The sequence below is a fragment of the Gobius niger genome (assembly GCF_951799975.1).
Source record: "Gobius niger genome assembly, chromosome: 5".
NCBI classification, from domain to species: Eukaryota; Metazoa; Chordata; class Actinopteri; order Gobiiformes; family Gobiidae; genus Gobius; species Gobius niger.
This window is the reverse complement of record NC_136856.1, coordinates 24,437,236-24,456,604: the sequence shown is the minus strand read 5'-3', so window position 1 is coordinate 24,456,604 and position 19,369 is coordinate 24,437,236. Positions and strand designations below refer to the sequence as shown.

The 19,369-nt window shown below is 43.4% G+C and overlaps 2 long non-coding RNA genes across 2 annotated transcripts; both read right to left on the bottom strand.

Moving 5' to 3' along the window:
- Positions 1-7,539: 7,539 nt before the first annotated feature.
- LOC306963439 lies at positions 7,540-8,109 on the bottom strand. Its single transcript, XR_013792913.1, has 3 exons — positions 7,959-8,109; positions 7,738-7,893; positions 7,540-7,659 (listed from the first exon to the last, which is right to left on the bottom strand). It is a non-coding gene; the product is annotated as an uncharacterized lncRNA (long non-coding RNA).
- Positions 8,110-12,442: 4,333 nt separating this feature from the next.
- LOC306963697 lies at positions 12,443-13,012 on the bottom strand. Its single transcript, XR_013792922.1, has 3 exons — positions 12,862-13,012; positions 12,641-12,796; positions 12,443-12,562 (listed from the first exon to the last, which is right to left on the bottom strand). It is a non-coding gene; the product is annotated as an uncharacterized lncRNA (long non-coding RNA).
- Positions 13,013-19,369: the final 6,357 nt, after the last annotated feature.

Genomic DNA, 19,369 nt, shown 5'->3' with positions numbered 1-19,369 from the left:
AGAGTTGCTTGGTCTGAGTGCACAAATCCACTGCCACACTCTCCGAACAATAGCAGTATACAGTATATGTGCTATTGAGTGTGCCGAGAAAAGGGGAGAAAAGAGATCCTCCAATCCATCCTTCAGACCAAAGGCACGTCGCGTGGAGGACAGAAGGCGGGCGGCGATAGGGCCCTGATAATGAAGGGGAGCGGCGGATGAATGCGGTGGCAGATTAGAGCGCGGGAGAGTAAATTGAAAGTATTGAGTGACTGCGAAGAGGAGTGGAGGGTCGAAGAAAAGAAGCCCGGCAAGTCGGAGAGAGCGAGAAGAAATAGGACTCTGGCTCTGGTAGGAGAGATGTTCTGAAAGGAGACAGACAGGTGGAAGTGAGGAGAATGGAGGTGTAGGGGACTTCAAAGTACGCACTGAAGGTTGGGCTGAGGGGGGATAAAGAGCGGCAAGAGAGACGCACAAGGAAAGGACACTCTCAGACAGAAAGACGCTGGAAAGAAATGATACCCGAATGATAATAACGAAGCTGGTGATTGTGCAAAAGGCTCAAAATGTCCCTTAAAGATCAAAGTGAAGTGGATTTTATAATCAAGAGTGAATCTGTGTATCCTTATTTGGCCCCACTGAGCCACCCAAGGGGAAAGATTCTGGTCACTTCCCTAAAATTTCACAATTCGTTACTTTGTTATTATTTCATTTTGAAACCATGGTATGAATCAATCTGAAAAATCGATACCTCAGAAAGACTCCAAAATGCCCAACATTGTTTGGAAATTGAAGCCAGAACCTTATTGCTGTGAGGAGAGAGCTCAAACTACTTCATCATAGGCTAAAAAGGCAAATTTGTTCTCAGCATTTGTCCTATCATTCCTTTAGAGTACAGAGTTGGGACCCACCATCACCCTGGGACAACAAGCCGTGACCCAAATAAAACCCTAAAATACAGTATTTTTCTCACAAATCATTGTTGAATATGGATTAAATGAGCCAAAAAAACAAAAACAAAAAACACCAGTTGAGACTCAATGCTTTAGGGTCAGTAAAAACAGGGTTAATGAATTCAGTTTGAGTCCATCTGGGCCCACAGTGAAATCACAACCTTTGCTTCAAAAACAAATGACCTGTTATGTCAGCAAAATTGTCCTTGCTTGCAATGGACACCATTAAGAAAGTTCATATATTATATTCATGTTCATATATTATATTCACTAGCATTAAAAGCTCTCACACCAGAATGCTTAATGTGACAAACAAAGAGATACCTCTTTCTCTCATGAAATATTGTTTGCAAAGCCGGGTTTGTTTTGCCAATATAGTTTCTGTCAAAAAGTCAGGCCAGTGGAGCCAATGAATCAACGCCACGACTGACAAATGAAGGTAAAACAAAGAGTGGCCCGAGCGTGAAACAGTGGCCAGGTATAATATAACGCCGTTGAAATGGGGTCAGCCTGACGGTCGGGCGTGTGGGGCTAGACACAACACAGCAGACCCGCCACCCAATCGACAGCCATGAATAAGCATCCGAGGCAGGTGAGGAGGAGAGCGAGAGGGGCAGAGGAGGTAAGAGGAAGAGTGATGGTACTGTGTGGCAGTGACTGGGGATGGGGCGCAGAGGAGGGCCCACGGCGATGAGAACATTATGGCGGGATAATGAAGAGGTTCCACACTGTCAGCCAACACCATTCACCCTGCATGCCTCTGACCCCAAAGTGTCAACAAGCTAAACGAGCGAGCAGCAGCGCATTACGGCGTGGACACACAAAGGCGCACACACAAACAGCCATGCATGGACGGACAGAGCAGATGAGGAGAGACATGCAAATAACAGGGGTGGAGTGGGTTTCCGTTGGCAAGATGGACGTCTTGGTAATCAAATTGTAAAAGACAATGAAAATAATAAAATAGACTTAAGAATAATTTGTGAGGGACTGATGACAGTAGCTCAATAATATAGTAGAATCTAACTTGATGCGATGTAGTTTTCCCATTTTGCTTTTTATCTGTGAAAATCGCTTTGGTCTTTTATGTTTCGCAGCCATTTCAACCTGGACTGATTTTTGTCGATCAGACCCCGGCAGTAGACATCAGATATATGAATTGAATGTAGTATGGATGGGCCGGTTACAGTTGGAGATGTCTTCCCCCGGAGCCTGGACACTGGTGTGGTGTGGGAAGCCTGAGAAGGATGCAGCAGGGTGATGCATAGATTTAAGAAGCAGGGGTAGAGGTGGGTCCCAGCACAGCTGGGAAGTGAACAAACCATGAATGCCAGAGGCTTATAAGCAGAACCAAGGGAGCATTCTGGTGTGATGAACGCCAGAAAACATGAACTTTCTATCAGCCTGGTTCTACATCTGGAGATGGGTCCCCAGGTGCGCCCACTGCTCCTCCTCCCCGAAGGATGGATCAAATGCAGAGGACAAATTTCAATACGGAGACAATAAACACATTTTCTATTATTTGTAATGGTGTCCATTCCAAGCAAAGACAATTTTGCTGACGTAACAAGCCATTTGTTTTTGAAGCAAAGGTTGTGATTTTACTGCGGGCCCAGATGGACTCAAACTGAATTCATTAACCCTGTTTTTACTTACAAAAGTTGGTCGCGAGAACCTTTTTTTCATATTTATACAGAATAGACATACTAACCGACTGTTTGTTTTTTTGGGCTTATTCAATTCATATTAAACAATATGGATAAAAAAAAATCCAAAAAAGAAAGAAAATACAGTATTTTACAGTAATATTTGGGTTGCGGCTTGTTGTCCCAGGGTGATGGTGGGTCCTGACTCTGTACCAGTTGGAATGATAGGTCAGATTCTGAGAACATTTGCCTATTAGCCGATAATGGCTAAGTAGAGAGAGCTCTTGACTCACAGCAATAAGGTCCTGGCTTCAATTTCCAAACCCTGTTGGGCATTTTGGCGTTAGGTTGCTACAAACGTGTGGCTCCGATAGACTGAGGTAGAGTGTGACCCTCGCAGACACGATCATTGGCTGGAAGAAAGGTGATTGGAAAATTGGTCTCCCAGGTTGAATTTGCGCCAGGCTTCATTTGTTGGAAAAAAGACAGTTGTGCACTGATTGCATTGTGTCATTAACTATTTTTAGCCATCCTAAACCTGAAAGTAACAGGTTTAAAAATCTGCTAGATCTCCAGGCCAACAGTGTGGCAACTCGGAATTGATAAAAGATTGATTTCATGAAATGTAGGTTTGGAATGTTGAATGACAAAGTAAAGAAAGGCTTCATGAATATTATGCAGAGATAATCTTTTCTGAAGATCATTCACTTTTTGGTCTGTAATCAATTCTTTTTTGAGATTGTTGTGAGTACATTTAAAATCGATAGAGCATTTATCTGGATCTGAAGGGGAATCAGGAGGTAATTATGTTGAATACAGTTCGTATTAGGAAGGACATGAAATGAACTCAGAAATCTGTCTTTGCACTCCTGCATGCAATGTTTACCACCAACTGATTTGTTGCTCAAATAAATACTCATTTTAAAGCGATAAGAACACACTTGCTCTGCCGTGTCCTCTGTACCGCTGTTGCCACACAAGACTGATAAGATACTGACTCCTCCACATTTACATGACAGCTGTCTTTCTGCTCGGCTGGCTGTTTGCAAAGTAAATATCATATTCTTTATTGGTATTCACGGCCACGCAATTCAATAAATTGAGTCAACACGGCTAGTTTCATAAAGCTAATCTTTGCTCATCACTCTATGACTGACTACAACGGCGGACAGAATGGAGACTAAGAAGAACCTGTTTCGATAGTCTATTGAGCAGCTGTATCTGTCTTTGTCTGTCCCTGTCCTGCTCTGCTCAGTCGTGGTGTATCTCTACCCTCCCAACCCATAGCTTTATCACACATTTGCACACAGGCCCCGCTTCCCGCTCTTTTATTCCTCTTCTATGGAGCGAGTCTGTACTCCCGCTTTTTTCCCCCCCCCTGCGCGTAGCGATGCAAAGCTTGTATCACGGTACGAAAAGAAAAAAAAAACACTCTCTGCCACTCATCTTTATTAACATGACAGCCCAGGAATTAACATTGTCAAAGCGGAATTGTGTAAATTCGAGAGAAAAAAAAAGAAAAAAACACCATTAATGAATTGTCGAACAGAAGACGGAACAAGGCGCGTTGAAATCGCTTTGTTGTTACTCGCGTTCCTGGTTTCCTTATCGGCAGTGACGGCCGCTTTGTGAATGTCGTGATTTGACGTTTCGGCTAATTTTTGCTCAAAAGCACTATGTTAAAGACTAATTTGATCAGTTCAATTTGTCCGTTTTCCCTCACAACAGGCATCACTCAATTAAGCTCCCAATACAAATCCACTTGGCCCATTATATTGAGCTCGTCTTAAGGTCATCTTAGAGCAAGGTGATAAGATCCTCTGAATTCTTCATCAAGGACCAAACAGATTTATCAAGATTTTCAGGCAGCTGCGCTTTTCAGAATAACAGAAAAACTGTGTTTACAGGCTCTATGCTTTATTCTGCCTCATACCACTTAGCCGTACTGTATTTATTGTAGTATAACTTAAAAAAAAATGTCGAGGTAATATCCCTGTTTGCATAGGGGGGAGGGGGTGGGGGTGTAAATAAACTATGCAGGGGCTGAGGCCTGTAAAAGTTCAGTGTTGCTGCTACGCCAAGAGTTTAAAGGGTTCTCCCTCAAGCCGACACCTCTCCGATGAAGCAGTGAGGCCAGTGCCATCAGCCAATCAGAAGTCTGGTCGGTGCTGCTGTGTCATGCAAGTTAAAAGTGTGCATGAAGCGCTTCTAAAGCTGTAGTGTTTAAGTGCAAATGTTATTAGTTTATTGTCCATCAAAGTTAGGCGAGAATTTAAGCACCGCACTAAGCACAGAACATATGAGACGTCCCACACAGTACTCACTTCAACATGAGCAGTACAGCAGTAATGCGTCTCCTACAGAGTACTCACTTCAACATGAGCAGTACAGTAGTAATGCACCTCCTACAGAGTACTCACTTCAACATGAGCAGTACAGTAGTAATGCGTCTCCTACAGAGTACTCACTTTAACATGAGCAGTACAGTAGTAATGCATCTCCTACAGAGTACTCACTTTAACATGAGCAGTACAGTAGTAATGCATCTCCTACAGAGTACTCACTTTAACATGAGCAGTACAGTAGTAATGCGTCTCCTACAGAGTACTCACTTTAACATGAGCAGTACAGTAGTAATGCATCTCCTACAGAGTACTCACTTTAACATGAGCAGTACAGTAGTAATGCGTCTCCTACAGAGTACTCACTTTAACATGAGCAGTACAGTAGTAATGCGTCTCCTACAGAGTACTCACTTTAACATGAGCAGTACAGCAGTAATGCATCTCCTACAGAGTACTCACTTTAACAGTACAGTACAGTAGTAATGCGTCTCCTACAGAGTACTCACTTTAACAGTACAGTACAGTAGTAATGCATCTCCTACAGAGTACTCACTTTAACAGTACAGTACAGTAGTAATGCGTCTCCTACAGAGTACTCACTTTAACATGAGCGGTACAGTAGTAATGCATCTCCTACAGAGTACTCACTTTAACAGTACAGTACAGTAGTAATGCGTCTCCTACAGAGTACTCACTTTAACAGTACAGTACAGTAGTAATGCGTCTCCTACAGAGTACTCACTTTAACATGAGCGGTACAGTAGTAATGCATCTCCTACAGAGTACTCACTTTAACAGTACAGTACAGTAGTAATGCGTCTCCTACAGAGTACTCACTTTAACATGAGCAGTACAGTAGTAATGCATCTCCTACAGAGTACTCACTTTAACATGAGCAGTACAGTAGTAATGCGTCTCCTACAGAGTACTCACTTTAACATGAGCAGTACAGCAGTAATGCATCTCCTACAGAGTACTCACTTTAACAGTACAGTACAGTAGTAATGCATCTCCTACAGAGTACTCACTTTAACATGAGCAGTACAGTAGTAATGCATCTCCTACAGAGTACTCACTTTAACATGAGCAGTACAGTAGTAATGCATCTCCTACAGAGTACTCACTTTAACATGAGCAGTACAGTAGTAATGCATCTCCTACAGAGTACTCACTTTAACATGAGCAGTACAGTAGTAATGCATCTCCTACAGAGTACTCACTTTAACAGTACAGTACAGTAGTAATGCATCTCCTACAGAGTACTCACTTTAACAGTACAGTACAGTAGTAATGCATCTCCTACAGAGTACTCACTTTAACAGTACAGTACAGTAGTAATGCGTCTCCTACAGAGTACTCACTTTAACAGTACAGTACAGTAGTAATGCGTCTCCTACAGAGTACTCACTTTAACATGAGCAGTACAGTAGTAATGCGTCTCCTACAGAGTACTCACTTTAACATGAGCAGTACAGCAGTAATGCATCTCCTACAGAGTACTCACTTTAACAGTACAGTACAGTAGTAATGCATCTCCTACAGAGTACTCACTTTAACAGTACAGTACAGTAGTAATGCGTCTCCTACAGAGTACTCACTTTAACAGTACAGTACAGTAGTAATGCATCTCCTACAGAGTACTCACTTTAACAGTACAGTACAGTAGTAATGTGTCTCCTACAGAGTACTCACTTTAACATGAGCGGTACAGTAGTAATGCATCTCCTACAGAGTACTCACTTTAACAGTACAGTACAGTAGTAATGCGTCTCCTACAGAGTACTCACTTTAACATGAGCGGTACAGTAGTAATGCGTCTCCTACAGAGTACTCACTTTAACAGTACAGTACAGTAGTAATGCATCTCCTACAGAGTACTCACTTTAACATGAGCGGTACAGTAGTAATGCATCTCCTACAGAGTACTCACTTTAACAGTACAGTACAGTAGTAATGCGTCTCCTACAGAGTACTCACTTTAACATGAGCGGTACAGTAGTAATGCATCTCCTACAGAGTACTCACTTTAACAGTACAGTACAGTAGTAATGCGTCTCCTACAGAGTACTCACTTTAACATGAGCGGTACAGTAGTAATGCGTCTCCTACAGAGTACTCACTTTAACAGTACAGTACAGTAGTAATGCGTCTCCTACAGAGTACTCACTTTAACATGAGCGGTACAGTAGTAATGCATCTCCTACAGAGTACTCACTTTAACAGTACAGTACAGTAGTAATGCGTCTCCTACAGAGTACTCACTTTAACAGTACAGTACAGTAGTAATGCGTCTCCTACAGAGTACTCACTTTAACATGAGCGGTACAGTAGTAATGCATCTCCTACAGAGTACTCACTTTAACATGAGCAGTACAGTAGTAATGTGTGACATGACGAGTGGTATAGGTATGTTTAAATGAAATTGCCAGACAACGCCATCCAGTAGAACTGGAAAAAATGTGCTTTAAGGCACACAGGTTCGACCCATAAGGACAGAGGCAGCATGTTCCTTTTTCACAGTTTAGTTTATTTTTCTATGTTGTACTTTATCATTCTGTTCGCTTCATACTTTTCGTTCACACTAGACATTTCACAATGTTACATTCAGTTGAACAGTTTCACTTTAAGTGTGTCGGTTCACAGTATTTTCGTTTGGTCACAGTAGCTTTCAGTAGTACAAACAAAACGAAAACATGACAAGAACAAGGCAAAGCAAGACAGCAGCATTGGGTCCACCTAAACGTAAATACAAAGAAAGTTAGCTGCGGAACAGTTCTCCTACAAAAGGCTAACCACGAGGCAAGGCAAGCCTACCGTCGCACGCCCACATCGAACTCCACCCGGCCGGTGCGGTGCTTCGATAGCCTCCCGGTTACGCGAGGGCCCCAGCAGACCCCGGACCAAACACGTCGGGAGAGCCATGCGGACGCCATGGAGTGGTGCGCCTTAAACAAACAGCCACCCGCGACGCTAAAATACAACCTGCGTTAGCGGCCAAACCAATACTGAAAAGAGGACGAACGAACCATAGCTACCTGCACCCGTAGAACATCGCGCACAGCCTCTGGGCCAGCCCAACCAGGCCGGAGGACGCCAGGGAGGAAGACAGAGGAAGTGCGTGTGAACCAGGGTGGGCTTTTATACTTTTTACGCGCTGGCGCCATCTGCTGTTCATTAGTTATTTTAAAATACATTAAGTTTTATTGGATTAAAAGGCATAAAACTGATTATGCCACATCTACCCCCCCAAACTGCATCGGCGTCCCGACGATGAACATTCTTACTGTAGCACTACACAAACATTCAGGCAACGGAAAGGGCTATGAGGCTTACGCTTCCCGAATTTAAAACCAAGGACACCATGGGATCAGTGTCCGAACATAACGCGGGCCACGGCAACAGGTCACCGGACGTCGCAACAATAAAACACCACCAACTCTACCCCACCTGACCCACCGGTCGACGTTGTGAGGGGCCTTGACGGCCACGAGCTGAGGGAAAGGGAACTTTTTTAAAAACTTGGCCTCCACACGGGCTGTACACGGCTTCCCACGTATCAGTAACGGCTGCCCTTGGGGCTATCGGTAGTAGAGGCACACTCATCTCACGCCTACCCACCGCTACAAGGGGTATGAGCCCCAGAGATGCCAGGTACAACGTAACACGAGGCCAAAATGCTGTTTCTGTCCCCACTAGCGTCCCATGTTGCTATAGCTGCTGTCTTGCTTCTGCACAAATAAAAGTACACGTTACTGCCACAGAATTACTTTCTCAAATTAACAGGGTTCTCACAAAATGAACCGCATTGCCAAACAAAACAAAATACACAGCACTATAGTAGCTTTTAGCGAAATTTTCAGTGCAACTACACAGAACAATGCTTCAGTACCAGTAGTCCTATATTGCCATTCAAAATAGATGCACAGCAAATAAACACAAGAAAATATTGCAAAAACAAACATGCAAAAGTACACAATATAATGAGCAAATAGGGCTGGTGAAAACATGTTTTTAGCAGCAAACACAAACAAATCTCTACAAAGCGGTCCTGTAGCTGTTGATTTTGTTACCAATAGATCTTACTGAAAGGAACATTGTAGCCTCTGAAACCGAATGGTCCTGCCAACGATCGCCAAATGTGACATAGTGAGGGCGATGGTGATATTTGTTTATACAATTATGTTCGATCCATGACAACGCCACTGGTTAAACCAGAAATATTTTGTTCTATACACCAAAAGGCTACGCAGGTTCGTTGACTGAAGTGACAGAAACACATGATTACAGGACGGAAGTTTCGTTTCTTTGATTAATTTATTTTCTGCTATATAAAACCAGCATTAAAATATATGTTCGACTTTGACGTTTAAAGACACGTGGTGCAACATCCCATTCACAACTGGGTATAAACAAAAACATAGTCCGTTAGTGAGTCCAGTGGTTACAACTGTGCACCCGAAGGCCAGTGGACACAGGAAAAAGGGGGAGACTCCCGCCAGCAGAAGCCTGGACAACATGGATACATTCAGTTTACATACAAATGAGTAGGCAACATGCGCACATAAACAAAGACATAACACCAAGGACATACCGAGACGTATAGAGCGACGCTGCGCCACCCTTTGGCCCGCAACAGCCGCAAGGATCCCCGAGCCGCCGAAGACTAAAAAGAACAGGGCCGTTAGCCACACGCCAAGTTACTTAAAACCACGAGACTGCTCCAACGCTTACCCACGATGCACGCGCCACCATCTCGAGCTACTGCGCTTGACGCCCTCAGAAGCTACAGTGCGCCTTATCGTGCCCAAACAGCTTGGAGCCCCAGTCTCGCCGCCATGACAGCTGCGCCAGCGTGTGACGTCACGGGGTGGGAGGTCAGGTGAGGGAAAGTGCGGATGAAGGTAGTGGCATTTTATAGGCAGGGAGGGGTAGCGCACCCCGAACTACCACACTACTGTACCGCTCATGTTAAAGTGAGTACTCTGTAGGAGACGCATTACTACTGTACTGTACTGTTAAAGTGAGTACTCTGTAGGAGACGCATTACTACTGTACTGTACTGTTAAAGTGAGTACTCTGTAGGAGATGCATTACTACTGTACTGTACTGTTAAAGTGAGTACTCTGTAGGAGACGCATTACTACTGTACTGTACTGTTAAAGTGAGTACTCTGTAGGAGATGCATTACTACTGTACTGTACTGTTAAAGTGAGTACTCTGTAGGAGATGCATTACTGCTGTACTGCTCATGTTAAAGTGAGTACTCTGTAGGAGACGCATTACTACTGTACTGCTCATGTTAAAGTGAGTACTCTGTAGGAGACGCATTACTATTGTACTGCTCATGTTAAAGTGAGTACTCTGTAGGAGACGCATTACTACTGTACTGCTCATGTTAAAGTGAGTACTCTGTAGGAGATGCATTACTACTGTACTGCTCATGTTAAAGTGAGTACTCTGTAGGAGACGCATTACTACTGTACTGCTCATGTTAAAGTGAGTACTCTGTAGGAGATGCATTACTACTGTACTGCTCATGTTAAAGTGAGTACTCTGTAGGAGACGCATTACTACTGTACTGCTCATGTTGAAGTGAGTACTCTGTAGGAGATGCATTTGTGACCAAGTGAGGGCGATGGTGATATTTGTTTATACAATTATGTTCGATCCATGACAACGCCACTGGTTAAACCAGAAATATTTTGTTCTATACACCAAAAGGCTACGCAGGTTCGTTGACTGAAGTGACAGAAACACATGATTACAGGACGGAAGTTTCGTTTCTTTGATTAATTTATTTTCTGCTATATAAAACCAGCATTAAAATATATGTTCGACTTTGACGTTTAAAGACACGTGGTGCAACATCCCATTCACAACTGGGTATAAACAAAAACATAGTCCGTTAGTGAGTCCAGTGGTTACAACTGTGCACCCGAAGGCCAGTGGACACAGGAAAAAGGGGGAGACTCCCGCCAGCAGAAGCCTGGACAACATGGATACATTCAGTTTACATACAAATGAGTAGGCAACATGCGCACATAAACAAAGACATAACACCAAGGACATACCGAGACGTATAGAGCGACGCTGCGCCACCCTTTGGCCCGCAACAGCCGCAAGGATCCCCGAGCCGCCGAAGACTAAAAAGAACAGGGCCGTTAGCCACACGCCAAGTTACTTAAAACCACGAGACTGCTCCAACGCTTACCCACGATGCACGCGCCACCATCTCGAGCTACTGCGCTTGACGCCCTCAGAAGCTACAGTGCGCCTTATCGTGCCCAAACAGCTTGGAGCCCCAGTCTCGCCGCCATGACAGCTGCGCCAGCGTGTGACGTCACGGGGTGGGAGGTCAGGTGAGGGAAAGTGCGGATGAAGGTAGTGGCCTTTTATAGGCAGGGAGGGGTAGCGCACCCCGAACTACCACATTCACCCCCCCAAAGTGAATCGGCGGCCCGACGATTAACCATTTAAACCCATTATACACTACGGGAAGGCGCGGTGAAGCAGCTCCCTACCCCGTAGCCGACTTGAGCGACAGTACAAAGATAAAACGGTCTATACATAAGAAGAAGAAGAAGAAGATCTTTATTTATATAGCGCCTTTCACAGACATATAGTCACAAAGCGCTTTAAAACAAAAACATTAAATGAAGGGATGCCCCCAAAAGGCAACAAGGGAAGTGCGGGTTGGATCCACTTGGTACCCACGTACGCTGCAACTGCGGCTCTACTTCACGTTCAAGCCCACGGTCACGTACCATACAGTTGCGGCTCTACTTCACGTTCAAGCCAACACGTACGCTGCCCTGAAGGCTGGCACCATGTGACGCGGACCCAAGTCCCCATACCCCAGTTCTCCCCCCAGCCACACCTGAAAGGCCCACCCCCAACGTCTTTTCCACAGAGCCTCCCCCTTTTAGCTCCACTTTGCAATGTCTGTACGAAAATAAAAATCCATTTAGCAAGACTTGGTAAATAGTTACAATAGTAAACGTTACACGTGCTATATCCACAGGCTAGTCCAGTACAAAAAATGAACCAGGGCTGTCAATTTACACAAAAGCCACACAAAAATTAAACACAGCCTACACACAAAACATGCAGGGCAAATTATGAAAACAAATGAAAATAATTGTACAGGCCCAAGAACATCCTGCACAGAAAAATCCAATGGCTTCGACGCTTGATGTTTACAACATTGATCCAATTGTGCCACAGTCAATCTAAATTTTCATGTAGTTTCTGTCAATCTTTCAGTCAATCCAGACGACCAACGCCAAATGTGACATGACGAGTGGTATAGGTATGTTTAAATGAAATTGCCAGACAACGCCATCCAGTAGAACTGGAAAAAATGTGCTTTAAGGCACACAGGTTCGACCCATAAGGACAGAGGCAGCATGTTCCTTTTTCACAGTTTAGTTTATTTTTCTATGTTGTACTTTATCATTCTGTTCGCTTCATACTTTTCGTTCACACTAGACATTTCACAATGTTACATTCAGTTGAACAGTTTCACTTTAAGTGTGTCGGTTCACAGTATTTTCGTTTGGTCACAGTAGCTTTCAGTAGTACAAACAAAACGAAAACATGACAAGAACAAGGCAAAGCAAGACAGCAGCATTGGGTCCACCTAAACGTAAATACAAAGAAAGTTAGCTGCGGAACAGTTCTCCTACAAAAGGCTAACCACGAGGCAAGGCAAGCCTACCGTCGCACGCCCACATCGAACTCCACCCGGCCGGTGCGGTGCTTCGATAGCCTCCCGGTTACGCGAGGGCCCCAGCAGACCCCGGACCAAACACGTCGGGAGAGCCATGCGGACGCCATGGAGTGGTGCGCCTTAAACAAACAGCCACCCGCGACGCTAAAATACAACCTGCGTTAGCGGCCAAACCAATACTGAAAAGAGGACGAACGAACCATAGCTACCTGCACCCGTAGAACATCGCGCACAGCCTCTGGGCCAGCCCAACCAGGCCGGAGGACGCCAGGGAGGAAGACAGAGGAAGTGCGTGTGAACCAGGGTGGGCTTTTATACTTTTTACGCGCTGGCGCCATCTGCTGTTCATTAGTTATTTTAAAATACATTAAGTTTTATTGGATTAAAAGGCATAAAACTGATTATGCCACAGTAGTAATGCATCTCCTACAGAGTACTCACTTTAACAGTACAGTACAGTAGTAATGCGTCTCCTACAGAGTACTCACTTTAACAGTACAGTACAGTAGTAATGCATCTCCTACAGAGTACTCACTTTAACATGAGCAGTACAGTAGTAATGCATCTCCTACAGAGTACTCACTTTAACATGAGCAGTACAGTAGTAATGCGTCTCCTACAGAGTACTCACTTTAACATGAGCAGTACAGTAGTAATGCGTCTCCTACAGAGTACTCACTTTAACATGAGCAGTACAGCAGTAATGCATCTCCTACAGAGTACTCACTTTAACAGTACAGTACAGTAGTAATGCATCTCCTACAGAGTACTCACTTTAACAGTACAGTACAGTAGTAATGCGTCTCCTACAGAGTACTCACTTTAACAGTACAGTACAGTAGTAATGCGTCTCCTACAGAGTACTCACTTTAACATGAGCGGTACAGTAGTAATGCGTCTCCTACAGAGTACTCACTTTAACAGTACAGTACAGTAGTAATGCATCTCCTACAGAGTACTCACTTTAACAGTACAGTACAGTAGTAATGCGTCTCTTACAGAGTACTCACTTTAACATGAGCAGTACAGTAGTAATGCATCTCCTACAGAGTACTCACTTTAACATGAGCGGTACAGTAGTAATGCATCTCCTACAGAGTACTCACTTTAACAGTACAGTACAGTAGTAATGCGTCTCCTACAGAGTACTCACTTTAACATGACCGGTACAGTAGTAATGTACATTTCATGTGTCTCTGTGGTTTAGCCTGAAGCTACTGCAGCTTCTGACAGAGACATCTTTTAATTTCTGTTCTATTATGGCAGCCTGATCCAAAAATACACATTTATTTACTGTTGGTTAAAACTGTAAATGTGAAAAACTAGAAAATGTGAAAGTGACATAAGAATTCATTTCTAATGCATGAACTGCACTGTTATTCCATTGCTCTCAAATATAGCTGTTGAATAAATGTTTGTCCTGTGGTCAATGTTTGGATAAGCCTGAGTGTAGATTATTAAAGAATCTAAGAATGAATGAATGAATAAATCAATCATATTTGCACAAGATAAAAGTGGATTGTTTGAGTTCACAAATTATTAAATTTACATGGGTTTCGTAAAAAATAAAATCCGCAAACCGCCGCGCTTCGCCATGGCCCCGGGAACTGTCACCTTTTTTCACCATGTGTGTGTTTGCATGTCTGTCTTTGATAGCATTGTATATAATTTGATAGTAATATTTTTACACCAGGGCCAGGGAAGCACTCTAAAGATAAGATATGTGTCAGCAACCATGCAAGTCAGAGAGCAATGGATGTGCAGTACAGTAGAGGGAGACGGGCTAGGGAAAAATGAAATAAAGCCTCATCCCAGGTATATTTGTTAAGGATAACATTATGGCATGGTTAAAAGTAAAGAAAACTTTAAAAAAAAAACTTTGATTTAGTTTAAACAAAGGTTATTGGATACTCAGAAGTAAAACCACTTGGATCCAAAGAGATATATGCAGATCCAAACTCCGCAAATCTCTTTCTTGGATGATTCTTGTCTTCTCAAGTTAAAATGCAAGATTATGAAAAGCCACTCACTGTACTCAAAATCAACAACCAAGTGTTATCCAAAGCGGTAAGACCCTTCCAAACAGCCTCTCTCAGCGGTCAGACAAAGTTAGCAGCTAGTTGACAACAAATGCGTTGCACGGGTTAGAGTCAACTTGCTTGTTAAAATAGAAGCTAATCATAATTCAGAACATATTTTGTAGTCTGCATTTCCCAAGGCCCTTTTCTAGAGCATTAGTGGAATTGTTTACACACAGGCTTAACTGGCTTTTCGTAGAACATATACTCTCATTAATCTATTGGTAATTTTTTTTTTCTTACCTAGAACAGAGTGATCTAGAATCCATTTTCCAAGGATTCCTCGACAGGTAGAATATATTCACGGAGGTTGGTGGAGTCAGAGTGAACAAGGAGAGGCCGTCCTCTGGGAGCAGATGACATCATGGTTTTATGAACCATAAAAATGTGAAATAAATGATGATGTCATGTATGGTAGTTACACTGCGGTTTGGACACGTACAAAAGAACTGACGAGGCAGATGTGATCACTGGTATCCGGCAAAATAAAACACTGAACATAACTAGACACATTTATAACATCACTAAATCCTAGCTTCTGTCACCAAGTGCTGCAATTTAGTCCAACTCTGCAGTAACGAATGAAGAGAATACTCACTGTGTACGGAGTTGTTTCAAATGATGTGTTTTGAAGATGGGAAGCAAGTGGTCACTTTATATAAGAGAGTTTGGTTAATGAACTTAAATAGCAGTTGGTCCAGTTGGAAAAACGTCACAGCTGTAAAAACGCTTTAGCGAGAAATGCAATGTGTGTAATGTAGTAATATTTGAGTGTCTGTTTAACTATGATGCTAGTTTAGTGTCAGTGTATTTCCCTTGTAAAATTCAGATCACATAATGATGAGCGGCACGGTAGCGGTTAGTGGTCGTGCTTCACAGCTAGAAGGTCCCAGGTTCGATTCCCTTTCTGTGTGGAGTTTGTATGTTCTCCCCGTGTCTGTGTAGGTTTCCTCCGTTTCCCCTACCACTACTACAATAGGTGACTCCTCCAGCCAGGTGATTCTGGCCATTAGCCTGGCTCCACATCTGGAGGTGGGTCCCCAGCAATGGCCGCTGGCTGCTCTGCTTTTTGACCACAAACGTGGGGGCCGCCATTGCTCCGCCGTTGCTGTAGTACCTCCATATCGCCGCTAGGCCCCCATTGAAAAGCATTGGACTTTAGACACGTTAAAAACTACTTTAAAGCCTGGTTTCAATTGTTTCAACACTGGACTAGGCTAGATATTCCTCCTGAGATAACGCTGGGTTAATCACAATATATGAAACCAGGCTGGTTTTCGTAATATGAATTTTTGAAATCTCGTACTTAATGAGGCTCGGACTGTTAGCATTGGAGCAGCGCGAGCTACACGTCACGCAAGGGCCGAGTCTACGGTGATAATCCCGCCCGTATGTCCTTTTTAAGAACATGCTTCGTCAGAGCTGGGGAGGGGGAGTCTATAAATCCGCCATGAATTTCCCCACGACCGTGGTCATTCTGGTAAACGGGGAGGAGTGAGCATAAGACATTTTTTTCTACAGTCTATGGTCCCCAGGCGCGGTACTGCCACCGCTCACTGCTCCTTACGGGTAGTCCTAGCGACGAAGGATGGGTCAAATGCAGGTAAAGTGGGTATGGCTGGAAGTCACAATACAAATACAACTGTTTTTGTCATCATGAGCCTAGGAGTTACCATATGGACTAATCGCTTCTCTAATCAATGGCAACGTGTCATATAGGGTGTGTGGCCTCGCCGAGGGGGAAGAAAACCTCATGGGAATCACAATGTTTCACTCTTTTTAAGCTGTTTTCTGGCAGACTATTAACATATTTATCACACACCAATGTTGAACCACTTTGCTCCTCCCCATGTCTCTGTCTTTATTAGACGCAGTACAACATGACCATTTATGGGCATTTGCAAAGATGGTTTCTGTATCCATCAATGAGTTTTCTGAATTGATTCTCTTTTCCACAGACTTGACTGCAATACCACTTTACGCAATATATCCTCATCCTCTACCCAGCCAAATATAAAACTTCGATGCATTCTTTCACCCTCACAGGGGAGCGCTCTGCATAAATACATGTTGTGTGATAGTCTAAATAGAGTTGGTAATCTCCCGGGCGCATGTCCGCAGATGCTGTTTTTATCTCACTCACTGTCATCTCCTCTTCTTCTCCTCGTATGCACATGTATTTGCTCCTCAGTGCAGTGCGCTCCGTTGATCCACTCCTCCTCCTTCATCCTCCCATTCTTCTACTCCCACTCTGTCCCTCCTGGATTCTCCTGTCTGCCGCACCAACTCCCACTGCCGTCATTTCACATTGTCTTCTGTACACGGTACCCCGGCTTTACCCATTCACTGTTAGCTCAAGTTAGCCAAAATGTGGTCTAATTCTCATTTTTGTGCAATTTTGTGTTTGTATTTCCGTTCATCTTACACTACCCTGTGTTGCGTCTGAAGATACAGTCATGCAACAGAGCTCAACAATGACCACCAACTTTCAAATCCACTGTTTCCCGGAAGTAACTTTCTATTATTCAATGAAGGTATTCGAGTCATCTTCTGTACTCAGTCGTTGGAGTCTCCAACGTTTTGCCTCTCAGACTCCAACCACAGAAGATGACTTGATACAGACGGCATCTCTGGAATCGCCCATATATGGTCATTTTTGAAAACAGTTAAGGGGGAAAACAATTTTGAAAAAATGTACATTTTCTCTAATTATTCAAAAACTACTGTAACAAATGCTAATTATGAATATAGTTTTCTACTAAATAAAGATACAAAGACATGGGGAGGAGCAAAGTGGTTCAACAACCCATAAATACATGAATAACGGAGAATGCTAACTTGATGCTACATGTTAGCATCGGGCTAATGCTAACGGTTAGCTAGCGCTTGCTACAACCCGCCGTTTTTTCACTTCTACTGAACAATCTGCTGTGACAACATATCCATATGGGCCCGATTTACACTTGACTTTATATATGTGTGATAAATAAGTTGATATTCGAGATCATCGACCCGGCCGAGGACAGGAACTTCTACATCACTGTGGACCACAACCTGATCATCAAGCAGGCGCGTCGGTCCGACACGGCCAACTACACCTGTGTGGCCAAGAACATCGTGGCCAAGCGCAAGAGCTCCACCGCCGTGGTCATCGTCTACGGATTTCCCATCAACCAGTGCTCCTCCTGTGACCAAAACAGTGAAGATGGCAGCCGCGACACAACGATCTTTCACCAAAGAAAAAAAAGAGTGGAAAAAGAGTGGTGCGCACTGAATGGGTGCTGCTGCCGGATGCTCTCTCATCGAATGCAATTTCTCCATCTGTGAGATCAATAAACTATCATCTTATCTTATCTTATCTATTCCACCAGAAAATGGCTAAAAAGAGTGAAAAATTGTGTTTCTCTAAAGATTCTATTTTCCCCTCGGCGAAGCCACGCCCCCTTCTATGTCGAGATGCCGTCTGTATCTATACCTTCATTGAAGATGGACAACCCCTGTGCGACTGAGAGTTTACACAGATAACTTTCTATTACTTTTTTTTTTACCACAAACTAATCCATGACCATAAAGAACGCTATATACACTACGCTTGTTTGCTTTACATATTTAAAGGTGGAGTATTACGTTTTTTTCAGGCACATAGTACCATTCTATAGCATACTCAAATAACTATGCTACCCGAAAATTGTTTGGAAAATGCAACAAATATCAAAAACAACTTAAATGAATGTTCCCTCATAGCAACACTGTTCCTGACGCTGTGATTTCGCCTCTGTCTCTTTAAGAAACTCCCTGAGCACTCCCCCTTCAGCACTGTTGTTGTAGTTTTTTCTTCTTTTTTTTATACGTGTATAAATTAGTACAGACAACATAAGCCAGGGGTTTCTTACAAAAGTATTTAAAATAAATAAATCAAAAGCTAAATCTATAGGGGCGGGCGCTGTGGGCTGAGCTGAGGAAGAGAACATAGGAGGGGCCTTGTCCCCAGGCGGAGCCTCGTTCCCTCCAGCAAAACAGAAGGAAAAAGGCTGCTGGCAAAACACATGAATCAATCTGAGCAACACTGGAGGCATGTTTTTCAGGAGGGAATGACACACTAACATGACAAAAAGCTTTTAAAAAAAAGTGTTTTTTACATAATACTCCCCCTTTAAAGGAACAGGCCACCATTTTTGCACACGTATGTTCTAACTTTAGCTTAGACAAGTTGATGCGTACCTGTCTTTACACCTGTGCTCAGTCAAAAAGACCAAGGATGTTGTTGACCTTTAGCCTCTCCCAGCATATTCCTATGGACCCAAACGGAGGTGAAGTTCAGAGCACTTCGACGTCCGTGCATTAAAGTGAAGTGCTCCTAAGGTGTTACAGGAAAACCTAGACAAAGTGCTCAGGAAGTCAATAAGAACATTTTTTTTTGGGGGGAAGGTGCTTTTTGGTGTTTGAGGAGCTAATACTCAAAAGAAAAACAAAAAACCAAGGCACTCATCCTCCCACATCATGAATCTCTATTTACATTTAAAGAGTCTTTATTGTGCTGGGCTGTTGAACAATAAAATCTTTAAACATATTGCTGGTTTCTTCTAGCCTGGCATCCAGACTAATCTCCGATGTTTATTAATCAATAAACAGGAGACTA